Here is a 14,470-nt window from a genome sequence, read left to right on the forward strand (position 1 = left end):
TCTTTACCACAGGTCTAAATGACATAACAATCGATTTATCGTAAAACACGCCACGCCACTGGCCGAACTCACGGACGCGCCTGGTGAGCAGATTTACCTTTCCCCCGAAAATGGTAGTTTAAGACCCAAGGCTCAGAGATACGGTAGAAATGGCCAAAATTTTCGTCTGAAAATTCGTAACTCGTCGATTTCTAGCTGGGATGAACTATTCGCGACCCTATGTCGGTAGCAAGAGGCTCGAGTTCACTGCGCGGCTTAAGGGGCGCGCCGGAGGGTGGTTACCGCGCCTCAACTTGCCGTTTACGACTTTCCGGCCACAGATACGACCAAACACACGACATTTTTGTTCGACAGGGCCGCAATTTGATGATTTTATAGGGAAACGACACTAATTTTGCCAAATTACCAATTTTTATATGTGCGCCCTAAAAGGCGCTTCAGAGACCGCTAAAAAAATTTAAAAATTTTTCGAGAAAAACATTTCTTATTTTTACACCTCATAGCACGTTTTGAGACCTGGGGCGCCTAAATTTTCTCCAATTTCAAAAATGAGTGGCACCCACGCCGCGGGTGCGCCAATCCCATATCCATAGACAGATCCCATGCGCCATTTTTACACGATTGAAGTACGCTGAAGAATGATCCAATGATCGCGAAAAATGCCAGTGTGCATGTTGGAACTGTCTGACGGCTTTATGTCGGTAGAATAATTTCGATTTTCGTGTTTTTACGGCTACACTGGAAAACGAACTCCGGCCGTAGGAGCTGTACTTACGGGCTGTATAGACGTACCGTCCGCGTTCCGGGCTCAGAGGCCGAAATTCCGGGCGTAACACCCGGATCAATCTAATTGTAAGCTACGGCGCCAGCACCCGGAACTTTCGGCCTACAAGCTCGGAACGGATATGTCTATATACCCGGTAACTTTTTATTCAGTGTACCATGCAAGCACTGGTTATTGCGTGACGTCATGTTATGATTTACTCCCTCCCTCCGCCCCTCTCTTAGTCATACAATCGTCTCGCAAAACCCAATTCCTTCTTGTGCGCGGCGCAATTTATTAACGCACACTGAAAACAAAGTTACGGGCTAAATAGAACCGTTAGACGTACCGTACGTTCCGGACTCAGAGGCCGTAAGTTCCGGGTGGTGTAGCCGTAGCTTCTACTGCCCTGGGTGCTAGGACGGTATGTCTATTTAGCCCGTAAGTACGGCTTCCACGGCCAGAGTTCATTTTCAGTGTAATTAAAGTGCGTGTCGCAATTTTTTGATATGTATGTGAAAGGCAGGGCAAAAACAACTTGCTACAGCTGAGCCAAAGCGTCAAGATGGAGGTTACCAGATTTTCATACTGCAAAGATTGTCATGCTAAAGTTTAGTGTGCGATTTGATGCACGCAGACAAGTAAAAAGGCACGGGCCGATGAATTCACCTTTAGGGCCGTTGGCCGGCATCAGAACGGCTTTCAGACAGAGATCAAGGAAGACTTGGACCGAGTTAAACAGAAAGGAACCAAGCCACATCAGCTATTGCCAAATTTAATTGGGCAATTTAATTTTTTACATGAAAACGGTAGTGCGGATTTTCGTGCAAATTTCAGTGAATTTTCTCCATAGTGCGAAGCAAATTCCTTATCATTTTCACAGAAATCCGCACAAACATTCTTTCGTAAAAAATTGAATTGCCCAGTTAATTTTGGCAACAGCTGATGTGGCTTGGTTCCTTTCTGTTAAACTCGGTCCATTTAATCGAATGTGGCAACAAACATAATACTTTTCTACTCGCCCGTCCGTTCATAAAAATGACGAATGCCAAAAATTTTGAATGTTGATCCCGCTCCGACAGATGGCGCCAGCCTGGTCGGTTGGATACGCGCGGCGCACAGTGGATCGAGTCAATCAGAAAGGTCGGACATGAAATTTTTTACTAAAACTGCAAATTTTGATGTTTAATTCGTCATATTTTTAATTTTAAGGAGTGTCTCTGGAAGAAAATTTCACGAAAAAACCAATGGAACCACTTTTAAAACCTCAAAATTTTGTATGAACAGAGTTATGAGTTTTTAAAGTTTCCCAATTTTGTCCGACTTTCCCCATTGACTCGATCCACTGTGCGGCGGTCCGTCTCCCGCTCCGCGTTTTTGAAAAAATGCCGTCGAAATCATATTATTTACGATATCCCGCGCGCGCCAGATGTGGCGCGGAGCTGTCGCGCTGACCGATTTCTACTCCGTCCCGAAGTCCCAACAGCTACATTATCGACGTTTTCATCTTATTCGCAACTTGAGCTTCCTTTCTGTCTCTCTCAATGCACACATCATCATTTGAACCGCGTTAAGCACAAAAGAACCAAGTCATGTCAACTATTGCCAAATTCGTTTGGGCAATTCAATTTTTTACATAAAAACGGTTGTGGAGATTTTTGTGCAAATTTCAGAGAATATTTCGCATAGTTCGAAGCAAATTCCTTAAAATTTTCAAAGGAACCCGCACCAAAGTTCTCTTCTAAAATATTAAATTGTCCAGTTTTTATCAATAGCTGAACCTGCACCGTGCTGCACGTGCAATGCATGAAGTATCCTGCGGTATTGTAAGGCGCCGCCGCGCGCCGGTCGCACTGTGTTTGACACGATTATTCGAACTTGCGGCGTCAGCGGTTTTCAACTTATGATTTTAAAGTTTTTGTACAGTTTGTTGGAATTGTTGCCATTCCAAAGGATAGAAAATTACATGAAACCCAATTAATTTTCTTCTCTTTATTTAAATGTTTGTATAAATAATTTTAAATAGAGGCCGGCAAGCGAAACGACTTTTTCGCATAGGCTCTCTCGTTGCCCAGCGATGTAATGGCGTGATTATTTGGAATACATTTTGCTATTCGAAACTACAATTGGACCACTTCAAGCAGAGAGGAACCAAGCCTCATCAGCTACTGCCAAATTTAATAGGGCAATTCCATTTTTTACATGAAAACAGTTGTGGAGATTTTTGTGCAAATTTCAGAGAGTTTTTCGCATAGTACGAAGCAAATAGCTTAAAATTTTCAAAGGAATCCGCACCAAAGTTCTCTCGTAAAATATAAAATTGTCCAGTTAAATTTATCAATAGCTGATGTGGCTCGGTCTCTTTCTGCTAAACCTTTTGCGCCTGAAGTCGCATTCATTTTATCATTTTTTCGGCGTAATTTTCGCGAGGCGAAACTCGTGCGCATGGTTGGCCGTGGAAGATAAAACAGCTCATGGAACCTTAGACAATCGGATGACATTATGCTAAAGAGGACCAGAGTTTGTAAGGAAAGCAGTGGCTTAGCCAAAACATTTTCATGGTGGAGGGAAGTCAATGGTCGAACATTTCCTATAACTTCTCAAGTTAAAATATTCGTAAAAATTTTAGAAAAAAAATACTTTTTTTCTTTTTTTTAAAAAAAAAGAAGAAAAAAAATTCGGGTCATGGTGAAGAAAGTTCTGACTCTCTGAACAAGTTGCGACAGGAATCTTGGTACCAGGTGCCGAAATTTCAGGGTGCAGATTTTGCAGAAACATTTTCTGTCGTGCGGTGTCTGGCTGAATCACCACGCACCCGTCAACTTAGACACTTGTACGCCGTTTTCTAAAATGTGGCTACTTCGATGCAAACAGATTTCTCTTCTTTTAAGCCAAGCTATCTCTGGTTTCCTCTTGTATTATGTCATCCAATAAGCCTTTCAATGGTTCTTTTTCCCTGATTTTCATAATAGGAAAAACGAGAGTTGAGTCATCAGATGATAGTATCCTGAATTCGGTATTATTGGATTCATCTTGTTATTTATACTTTCGAAGCGAAAACAACATAAAATACTGAAATCGACACTTTTTGAGAAGTAGTGGTAGTTTATTAGACATTATGACCTCAAAGCAACTATTGGCTGAAAGGCGCCAAAGTGCAAATTCTAACATTAAATTTTAAGATGTCAGCGAAAAAGGACCGTCCATAAAATATGTAACGCAGTTTTTCGGCATTTTTGACCCTCCCTCCCTTCCTCCTCGTAACGCTTTTGTGACATAGGTTCCTATCCTTCGACACGTGAAAACAAAATTGCATAACGCTCTCCTCGCCCCCCCCCCTCCCCCTTAGAGTGTTACGTAATTGATGGACGGCCCCAAAGGCACGTACATTTAAAAGTAACAGGAAACAGAACATTAAATTTTGGAATTTCAGGGAGCGAAAAGTGCATACATTTTAAGAGTATCAAGCATAAGAAATAAATTTATTTTTTTAATTTCAAGGTCTTAAGAAATTTGATGAGCCAAAAATTAGCAATTTTATGTGAGTAGGCATTTGTCTATTTAGCGTTGGTAAATAAAAACAAAAAGCGTGATAATAAAAATCCTTCGGAAGATGCCCTGTAAAGGCAAAGATGATCCTCTTAGGGAGAGGGGGAGTTACCTCGATACATGAAGGACCGTTCGTCAAACTGCACAAGGAATGCTTTAATTTCAGATTTTAATAGATTTTCCAAAATTTTCAGGGTGTCCTCAGAAGTGGATAAAAAAGTATAGTGAGAAAATACGTTTTATTCTTTTAAAATTATTCTCCCTTGCTTATGTCTATAGTGGTCCGTTCAAGTAGTTTTTTGCATTACATAATACGAGGAAATAACCGGTAATACTTTATGATGGCAGGTGGAAACCCATTGAGGAGGAGCCAAATACTACCCGCGGAACTCTCACTAACCAAACTGTGTTCTGCTTGACCTTTCTCCTGAAATTGTGGCTGGATATCTGCTTGTCGCTTACACTGAACATCCATATTTGACGCGGATGAAATATGCATGATGCTTTTGTCGCTTTCTCCAAAATTCTCAGATTCGTTCATGGCTGTCGCTATTCCTTTCATAATATCGTCAGAATATTACTTTAGTGTCAGTCTAAGAGTATTTGCAAAGAAGTTCGTTTCAGACCCATGTTTTGACCAGTTCCATACCTTTTTGCTTGAGGAAAGATGTTCGTTTGAATCAATCGGAAGATTCAATGAATGATTGCTGCACTGCTGAATCCTTGATGCGATAACCGAATTCTTTTCGGGATTGCGCGAAGATTTCAGTCGTACCTAAGAGAGTTCCATAACAATATTCGTAATATTCAATGAAAGTTCCTATTGATTCAAAAGTATATTTTTCTTAGTTTGTGTTCCAATCGGATCCTCTTTAATTATTTGCATCCATTGGACTCTAATGAACAATGTTTCCATAATGAAGGTTTGTAAAAATAATAGTTCTAAAGGAATGAGACAATGATATTTCTTGTCTCTCTACTTTTAATTTTTCAATAAAATCTCAGTTTTTTTTAAATCCAGTCTTGTCATTTTTTTAAACCCTCGAATATCTTGCGATTTGGTAACTTTTCAGTAGAGTTTTTTTACGTTCGAATATATAAGAACAAGAAGGACACGGGTGTTAATGTTTTTAGCAATGTATAATAAATACCTTTTATCCTCATAATTGATCTCTCTGATAATACTTTAATTTTTAAGTGAGATAACGAAGAAAATATCTTCATATCCGTAACTTTTTTACAATTTAGTATTGTCCGAAAAATAAAATATGCCGATATTTCTGTGGAACGTTTTCGGACCTCCCTCTTAGGGTGGGCGCCTTTTATTCTTATTTTCCTTAGTCATGATGATTCTTTCGAAAATTATTTAATCTACCAAGTACTAATTAGTAAAAACTCATAAAGCTCTCGATAGGTTTTGATATCCCTCTCAGCACTTGTCACCCGGTGTTTTATTACCTGACTTTCATTCAATACTAAATTTGAAATATTGTTCCGCCGAAACGAATTCTTGCGTGGACAGATATTTATGTTTGTTTATTTGTGAGGCTTGCGCTGTGTTAAAAATAATACCTTGACCTCGGGACCTTGTGCTGAATATCACTCTCCTGTATCAGAGTTTTTCTCATCTCGCGCTGCGGTTTTGAACTTGCATTCTTCCCTTTGGATTCTCTTCCTTCTAACTTTCGCCCGCGAAATATTCGCGAAAAACGAAGTCGAATCCCGCGAGCCGACACGTTGATCCACAGGAGGCCTCGAAGTCGGAGCTCGATTTTCCGCGAACGCCGCGCCGCACACTGAAAAAAAATCTCGGTATGTACGAGGTCTGTTAGATTAGAAACCGGATTTTGGTCATAACTAGCCCACAATGCGTCCGAATTAAGTTTTTTTGAGCTTTCCTGATAGCTGAAAATATACTTAAGAACGCTACATTCACAGATTTTGTTTATTTTGATTAGTGTTTATTCTGTGTCATCTTGAATACGAGTAAGTCAGGTGCGTTTTGCGATTTTCATCATGCGATCACTGATCGAGCAAAGATTAAACATTAAATTTGGTTTTAAACTCGGTATACCTTGTACCGAAACTTTTGGTATATGCTAAGTAAAGTTTACCATGATCATTGTATGAGATGTTCCCACTGTTTTGAATGCGTTAAACTATTCAAAACTGGTCAGGAGTTCGTCAAAGATGAGGAGCATGGGAATCGACCCTCAACGGCAACTGACATTTGTCACGTGGAAGAAGTGCGGGCAAAAGTGCTTGAAAACGGTCGTTTCGAGCTTGTTGAACAGAGTAATATTTCTAAAGGCCCTGTACATACAATTTTGATAGAATATGTAGACATGCATCGAGTTTCAGGTACACTTGACCCTTGATTGTTGTCCGTTGAACGAAAATCCAACCAAATGTCAATTTCCCTTTAGCTATTTGAACGTTCTAACAATGATCCTACATTTTTGGATAGGATAATTTTCGGTGACAATACTTTAGTGTACGACTACGATATGGAGACGAAACTCCAATCGTCCTCGTGGGTTGTAAAATGTAGTGCAAGACCGAAAAAAGAGAGACAAGTTCGGTCAAACATAAAAATCGCAAAACACCCTTGAGGTTGCCTTACTTCAAGCCACATACCAAGGAAGCTAATTAGAATTCTTCAAATTTGTGAACGTAGCGTTCTTAAATATATTTGCAGCTATCAGAAAAGCTCAAGAAAACGTAATTTGGACGCATTGTGGGCTAGTTATGACCAAAATCCGGTTTCTAATCTAACAGACCTCGTATTTACTAAGAAAAGGGTAAATTACCAAGAATTTAGGGTTCTATCTGATCCCAGTTTTTTCTTGGTAAAATTACCATCTATGGAATTGGTAATTTTACCGAGAAATCTCTGTAAAATTATTGAACTTTCTCGGTAATTTTACTGTACTTTGGTAAAAACGCCAATATTTTCTATCGACTGTGGTAGAATTACCGAGATAAAATGGCAAAGTTACCGGGAATTGATTACCAATACAAGTGGTATTCTTACCTGAAAAAACCAGTAAAATACCGGTTTTTAGGTAAGCTTACCAGTCTGTCTTGGTAAAATTACCAATAATTGGTAAAAAAAAGTGAGATGGTAAAGGTACCAACGGACCCTGGTAAAAACGCCGAGAATTTTTTTTCAGTACACAGTGGATCGAGTCAATAGGAGAGGTCGGACAAAATTTGGAAACTTTAAAAGTTTATAACTCCGTTTATAAAAAAACTTTGAGGTTCTAAAAGTAGTTCCATTGGTTTCCTCGTGGAATTCTCCTCTGAAAGCACCCCTTAAAATTTCAAAATGCGACGAAATAAACATCAAAATTTGCAGTTTTAGTAAAGAATTTCATGTCCGACCTCTCGAATTAATTCGATCCTTTGTGCGCCGGTCGCGTATGGAGCTTGACAGCAGCCTCGCTGTCATGATACAGAGAACATTCGAAAAAATTTTCTCTCCCAAAATATTATTTCGCTTTAAAAATTCAAGTGTCATACTCCTAACATAAAATACCCGGAATGAGATGAACTACCTACTATTGGCACTGTTTTAACAGCTACAGGTTTTTTCTCGTTTCTTTCAATATCTGTCAAGGCATTTAGGACCTTTTACTCTCTTGAAATTTCATTCCTATGTGGAAATTTAAGTCTTACGCTCTTAATTTCAAAATTTTCAAGATGAAATGGACCGCTAGACCTAGGCACTTAGCAAAGATCTACTGTTTTTTCTCGATTTTTTTTTTCAATATCTTTGAACCTCTTTAAATGTTAAGTGAATCGGAACCCAATAAGAAGTATTTAATCCAGGCTCCAACACTGGAGCACTGAAAAAAAAACTCCGGCCGTGGAAGCCGCACTTTGGTCTATAAAGACATATCGTCTGCGTTCCCGGCTCAGTGGCCGGAAGCTCCGAGCGCAGCACCCGGAGCAATCGAAGCTACGGCTCCAGCATCCGGAAGTTTCGATCTCTGAGTCCGGAATTGACGGTATGTCTATGTAGCCCGTAACTTTTTTTTTCGGCGATGCACACATTTTTGTGTGGAACATTTGAGATTGATAACGCTCACTGGCTGATCAAAATACAGTCATACTCTGAGGATATGGAGCAGGGCTTCGCGGAACGCGACCATTATAGTATAATTTTAATTAAATTTGATTGCATGAAAAAATGTAAATGCGTTTGAGCGTTATAAATTTTAAATCTTTCACCCCTCTCTGATATTATAGCCTTTGTCTCCTTTAGCTCAGATACGTCAGCATGATACCTGAGCACTGGAAAAAAACACTTTGGATCTAGAGTCCAGACTCTTAAAAACATCGACAAGAAAAAATACTCTTGATTCAATAAGATTAAGCTTAAATCAAGAACCAAGCCTCCTAATTTGAGCGGATTTCCTTTCGATGTAAGCTTAAATCTGATTGAATCAAGAGTCCTTTTTCTTGTCAATGTTTTCAAGAGTCTGGACTCTAGATCCAATGTGTTTTTTTTTTACAGTGAGCTATTACGCTTTCGGCTTTTTCTTCGCCTCTCCATCACGAATCTCCCAGTATCACCGTGAACTTTAACTCTGACCCAGGGACCAAAGGGATTCATCACCTTCCATTTCTCTTCTTCTGGAATCTTCATTTGCATCCCGAGGGCGCGCGCCTTCCGCACGAATCAAAAGCAGACCTTGCACCCTGATTGTGGGTCATCTATTCCTGCTCTTGTTCGGAATTTTATTGACCTAGGTTTATTCCGGACTCGTTTATTTCCGTCCTTGGGTGCGTCAAATACATTTCAAAGCGCCGGTCTGCGCCTGAACAAAATCTGATGCCGTCTATTGTCTTCCCTGTTGTGCCGTGCGAGCGTGGAGTTGGACGCCCGCCAATCAATTTACCCCTCACGTTTCTCCAAGACGATACGACGCGATGGAGCGTAAAATGTAGGCCGCGCATTTTTCCGACATTTTCCTCCCGAAATTCTCACCGTAGTATCGGTATAATATTTAAGAAAAAACACTCCGAACTGTATGTAACAAGTTAGTGAAACGGTGCTGGGTCTACGCCGTTTCGCGGGTAAAACAAAGCCAAAAAGTCCGAAAAGTTTGAGCTCTAATGAGTACCAGTAATATTTATAATATTTACCTCTAATATTTAATTGAATATACTTCGAATACAAGAGAGAATAATTTTACCGAGATAAATACATAATTCTTTAAGCTCTGCGTATTAATTGTAACGTTACTGCCAGGTACTAATCATACTCCATGATATAAAATAATAGGAGTAAAAAGATAATAAAAAAAGTTTCGTGTATTTCGTACCGTCGATCGTCGACCAATTAATAGGTAAAAGAGAAAAAAAGTTACAGGGGCTCATATGTAAGCGTCTTTAAAAAGAGGCAAATCATTTCATAATAACAGGGATGATTTACCTGTAATATTTAATTGGATATACTTGGAATCGAAGAAAATACTTTTATCTAGATGAATACATACTTCACTAAGTTCTGGGTATTGAATTGTGACGTTATTGCCAGGTACTAATTTGGGCTCTACACTTTATCGCCTGGCTGTTGTTTTTTCGCCATCGATTATAAAAGGCTATAAGAAATTGTGTATAAATTCGTGTGCTTTGGAAATAATTAAGTTTGATACAGAACCACCTTAATATTTACAAAACACACATTATATTTCCCTTTAACACATATTTTTTTTCATCAATTAAAATGAGAATAATCCATACAGGTTGTGCAAACATTTCAAAATCATGAGTTAAATAACGCTGACTCCGCCAGATTAAATATTAGAGCCTAACACAAAGCGGAGCGGCGACGCACTGGCGCCTACAAACCTAACAGGGATACTTCACGCATTGCGCAACGCGTGAAGTATCCTGGTTAGGTTTGTAGGCGCCAATGCGAGTTCGCGCTGGCTGCCCGCCTGCCACGGCGCTTGAAGCAACTATTTCACACCAGAGGTATTGCACAGTATCATAAGAAATTGAAGGCGTTCCAACATATTAAGAATGACAGGCATCCTTCAAAAGTACGGAGCTTTCCTCGCAAAATATATCAAGATACTACGGCACAAAAAGCGAGCGGTAGTCCAAAAACTAAGTCCTAGTATCCGTATTTTGTAACGTTTAGCATAAACTTTATCGTCTGGCTGTTGCTTAATCGCCATCGGCTATAAGAGGCTATAAGCAATTGTGTAGCCGGCTATAGAAGCTATTGGAAATCTTACAGCCGGCTGTAGGTCTATGGTATTTTGGAACACAGATTCTACTGCCAATTTTTACCAGGGGAGCATTGGATGTTTTGAGATTCATCTCAAGGCATATTTCGCCGCCGTCACAATGAAAAATTATTGAAAATTTTAAGAAAATGTAATGGAAAAATACACTTTTTGATCTAACTTTAAACCATCAATCTGCACTGTCATTTCGCATGGTACCTACAGTCGTTCCACCGATCCACCGTTTTTGCTTGAGACGATGGCAGTAGTCGTGAAGTTGCCGAATGCATGGCAACACAGGCCCATTCTTCCGAGCAATTTTTCCCTGTTTCCGCTGCCCGTTAAATTTCACTGCAACAGAAAAACCGATGCAGGCAGCGCACGTAATGATACTGTTGCCAAAACTCGTTGACGAAAATAACTTGTACCCGAGAATGGAGGCCTGCGATTGGTCCCTCATCAAGCGCAAGTTCAACGGGTCGAGACGATCGAACCGAAAAATATGATGGTCTCATCGCACGGGTATGGGCGGTTCCAATCTAGCAGCGCAGCGTATCCTCTCACTTTCCTGACGTGTGTAAACAACCATAAATTTTCGATCGGAAAGTATTTTCCATCTTCCCATCATGCCCCTATCTTTGAGTCTCACGGCCGATGAGCATACCCACCGAACGGCTCTCCAATTAGCCTCTTTCAACGGAAAAATTGCGTTAAATTGCGATTTTATCGCTGTAAGACCTCATATGCCCCGTTTTCATACAATGGGGAATTTGCACACAAAAATTTTATTGCTTCATCTGAGAGTGCTGTATGAGCTGAGTTCCCGGTATTTTTCATAAATTTTTCTAACGTGGGAAATTCGAGAAAAATTGATTTAAAAGTGAGAAAATGTGCCGCCTTTTGACGTCATCTAGCGGCATTTTCCATTTAAACACACGTATTTTAGCAAATTAGTTTATTTTGTTATATCTCCTCCAATAATTGTTCAATTTAGAAACCAAGGATATCCTAGTAGTTTTCCTAGTAGTCTCATTTTAAAGATGAAATTTACAAAATTTCAGACACCTGCAAATTCTCCATTAAGATGAATTTTGCCGTGTTACTTTTTTCAGCGATTTCATCCAAAATAGATTAGATGAATTGGACCACATTTTGCAAGTAGGAACCACTATTTCTGGCTCAATTTAGAAACAACATATTATGCCATTGGTCTCCTTATGCAGAAAGGTACTTTTATAGAAGAGCCAAAGATAGAGGTTCCTTATTGCAAAATGCAGTCTAATTTTGAAGGAAACTCGATTTCGAAAATTTGAAACTTACTGCTCTCATCATTATCACGGCAGTAAGTGTCAAATTTTCATTCCTAACGGTTTCCTTCCGGAGGTTTCTTTCAATATAATTTTCCGGTCATACGCTTCTTAACCCGTTTCCTCAGAACTTCAATGGAGAATTTGCAGGTGTCTGAAATTTGATGAATTTCGTGTTTAAGTGGAAACTACTGATTGAACTGAACACGAGGACACCCTTGGTTCCTGAATTGAACAATAAACGGAGAAGATATGACAAAATGATCTAATCTGCTAAAATACGTGTGTTTAAATGGGAAATGCCGCCAGATGACGTCACTAGGCGGTGTATTTTCTCACTTTTAAATCTATTTTTATACTATTTCCCATATCAGAAAAAAATTATAAAAAATACTGTGAAATTAGCTCTCCAGACACTTTCAGATGAAGCAATAAAAATTTTGCGTGCAAATTCTCCATTGTACGCTTTTATACTGGAAGGAACTATGTTCATAGTTATTGCGTATAATAATATAGTTCCTTTTAGCATAAACACGTGCATCTGTGCACTTACTGCTCTCTTCGCTATCTCGGTAGCGTAGTTTACCTCTCCGTGCCTCGTGACATCATTGGATGCACTCATGTTTGAGCTTTCGCGGTTGTCTTTTTTCATCGTAAAAGAGATTCCTCGCGCTTCACCGGTAATAAAATCCATCCGAATCGCTCTTGACATTGTTATGTCGATAAAGTTACGTTATTTTGGTCCACTCCAACTTTTTCCTTTCGATGGCTAAGGAATAGTACCGCTCTGCAAACGGACAATTTTGCAGGACGAAGAGAAAACTTCGCCATTTTTGGAATTTTGGGGTTAGATTTGCTATTTCTTCATACATTACAGCGTCATTCCAGCGTTTCCCTGAATAATTGGAAAGAAACCTAAAACATCAACTTGCTTATCTATACTATAAGCTCCGAGACCTCCTAATTTTGCGAAACTGGTAACGCTTAGTTCCAGCGTTCTACCGGGCCGATTTTCATGATTTTTGCGGCTATCGACGGGCAATTGTCTCTAGATAAGCCAACTCTTGTCAGATTTTCAAAATATGGCCCAGGTTTTTTTATATTACGTGGTAAAGTTGCGAATTCTCCCATTTAAACAATGTAAATTTATACTTTTTGTCATAGTTCGTTTGAGCGTTCTACACTGAAAAAACGAGATTAGGGCTGGGCCCTAGAATTGCTTCACCTCCACCGCCACAGGGGCAGGCCCTGCGCGGGTAAGGCCCAGCCCTACCTGGGCAGGGTCTAGCTCTTACCAGGTAGGGCTGAACCCTGAAGCAGGTAGTTTTGGGCTCTACGCGCGCCGGGCCTGCCCCTATGGCGGTAGAGGTGAAGCAATTTTACCTACCCGGTTAGGGCTGGGACCTTCGGTGCAGGTATCAGCCCTAAACTCGTTTTTTCCGTGTACCGGGCCGATTTCCATGATTTTTGCGTAAATCGACAGGTAATAGGCCCTAGATGAGCCCACTGTAATCAGATTTTGGAAAAAGGACCCAGGTTTTTTTAAAATCACGTTATAAAAGTGAGTGAGTTTACAGAATGCTCCGGTACTGCTACCGCTATGCGCGGGAGGATGCGCAGTGGTCGAGGAGGTTGCGCAGTAGCTGTGTAGCCTGCGCATCAGCTCTACACTTATTTACACAAGATTCGCATCGGCGATCTCACGACGAGCGGTAGCCGAGTCGTCTAAAACGTCGGATGCGTCCTCTCCGAAATCGGTATGAATTCGATTCCCGACCCAAGAAATCTTAATAATTACGTGACTATCATTGTTCATTGTTTTACTGCAATATTTCATCAAGCAGTCATTCCAAAACGCGTCCTTTTAATTTTGAAGTAATTTTAAGTAAAGTTTAAAATTAAAGTATACCTCATATCGTATTTTTTTTAGGGGAAAAATAAAACTAACACTGATAGGAGGGTAAAAATAGGGCCGCGAAGCGGCCCATTGATGGCGCGGAGCGCCTTCAGGAGGTTGGGCCGCGTAGCGGCCAGGGGGCGTAGCCCCCTAGTTCTATCCTGTAGAATGAGTCGCTAACTCATTTTCACCAAAATAAAGCTTGTGCATGCGTGAGGGATTTGCGATTAAAGTACTTTTTCTCACGTAAAATCTCACGAAAAACAAGATGGTGTCACTGGTTTTCTCTGAAAATAACTCCAAAGCTCAGAAAAAGCTCTTAAAGTTGAGGCCGCAATGGAGAGGGTATCCCACGCTACCCTGAGAGTCTACTTTTACATCAAGACAGACTCTCAATGCAAAGATAGGAAGAAAATACAGTAACGGGGTTGTCACTTTCTTTAGGGGCTCCAATCCCGGCAATCCTGCTAATGTATTCGCCTCCTAACTTTGCATAGAAAGTTTATCTTGATATAGAGGTGAACTTTCAGGGTATCGTGGGATATCCCCTCCATTACAGCCTCAACTTAGAGAGCTAAGCTTTGGGGTTTGTTTCTGAGTAAACCAGTGGCATCTTCGTGTTTCTCCCGAAATTTTTCATAGGAATCAGTAATCTAAATCGCAAATTCCTGACACATGCAAAAGCTCCATCGTCAGTAAGGCAGCATTGCTC

This window comes from Bemisia tabaci, chromosome 7 (genome assembly GCF_918797505.1).
Source record: "Bemisia tabaci chromosome 7, PGI_BMITA_v3".
In the NCBI taxonomy this organism is placed as follows: domain Eukaryota; kingdom Metazoa; phylum Arthropoda; class Insecta; order Hemiptera; family Aleyrodidae; genus Bemisia; species Bemisia tabaci.